Source organism: Capsicum annuum, unplaced genomic scaffold (genome assembly GCF_002878395.1).
Source record: "Capsicum annuum cultivar UCD-10X-F1 unplaced genomic scaffold, UCD10Xv1.1 ctg7676, whole genome shotgun sequence".
In the NCBI taxonomy this organism is placed as follows: Eukaryota; Viridiplantae; Streptophyta; class Magnoliopsida; order Solanales; family Solanaceae; genus Capsicum; species Capsicum annuum.
The window spans coordinates 1-1,004 of NW_025887089.1; the positions used below are offsets into that span (position 1 = coordinate 1).

The 1,004-nt window shown below is 48.2% G+C and overlaps 2 non-coding genes and 1 pseudogene across 2 annotated transcripts; all 3 read right to left on the reverse strand.

Annotated features, from left to right (window-relative positions):
- Window positions 1–99: 99 nt before the first annotated feature.
- On the reverse strand, window positions 100–216 carry LOC124894673. The gene has a single exon (XR_007051296.1). It is a non-coding gene; the product is annotated as a 5S ribosomal RNA (ribosomal RNA).
- A 175-nt stretch (window positions 217–391) lies between these two features.
- On the reverse strand, window positions 392–510 carry LOC124894672. The gene has a single exon (XR_007051295.1). It is a non-coding gene; the product is annotated as a 5S ribosomal RNA (ribosomal RNA).
- Window positions 511–686: 176 nt separating this feature from the next.
- On the reverse strand, window positions 687–805 carry LOC124894674 (annotated as a pseudogene).
- Between the last annotated feature and the right edge of the window lie 199 nt (window positions 806–1,004).

A 1,004-nucleotide genomic window follows, 5' to 3' on the forward strand; every position in this document is an offset into this window, starting at 1 on the left:
CCTCGCCCCCTTTCTTGTTTCCGCCAAGAGGAATAACAAAAAGATTCCCCGATCGAACCGGAAAAATTAAACAGAATTTTAAAGGAAAAAAAAAAGGAAGCGATACAACACGAGGACTTCCCAGGGGGTCACCCATCCTAGTACTACTCTCGCCCAAGCACGCTTAACTTTGGAGTTCTGATGGGATCCGGTGCGTGTACTGGTATGATCGCATCCGTCATTGCCAGCACTCCAAATTATATTATGCCTTTTTCTCCTCCGCCGCCCGTCAAACACCGCACGCGGGCCTCCACGCCTCGGCCCCTTTCTTGTTTCCGCCAAGAGAAAAAACAAAAAGATTCCCCGATCGAACCGACAAAATTAAACTGAATTTTTAAGGAAAAAAAAGGAAGGGATGCAACACGAGGACTTCCCAAGGGGTCACCCATCCTAGTACTACTCTCGCGCAAGCACGCTTAACTTCGGATTTCTGATGGGATCCGGTGTGTTAGTGCTGGTATGATCGCATTCGTCATTCCCAGCACTCCAAATTCTATTAAGCCTCATTCTCCTGCGCAGCCCGTTACACCCCGCACGCGGGCCTCCGCGCCTCGCCCCTTTTCATTTTTCCGCCAAGAGGAAAAATAAAAAGATTCGCCGATCGAACCGGCAAAATTAAACTGAATTTTGTAGAAAAAAAAAAGGAAGGTATGCAACACGAGGACTTCCCAGGTGGTCACCCATCCTAGTACAACTCTCGCCCAAGAACGCTTAAATTAAGAGTTCCGATGGGATCCGGTGTGTTAGTGTTGGTATAATCGCATCCGTCATTCCCAGCACTCCAAAATCTATTATGCCTCTTTCTCCTCCGCCGCCCGTCACACCCAGCACGCGGGCCTCCACGCCTCGCCCCCTTTCTTGTTTCCGCCAAGAGGAAAAACAAAAAGATTCATCGGTCGAACCGGTAAAATTAAACCTAATTTTAAAAGAAAAAAAAAAGAAGGGATGCAACACGAGGACTTCCC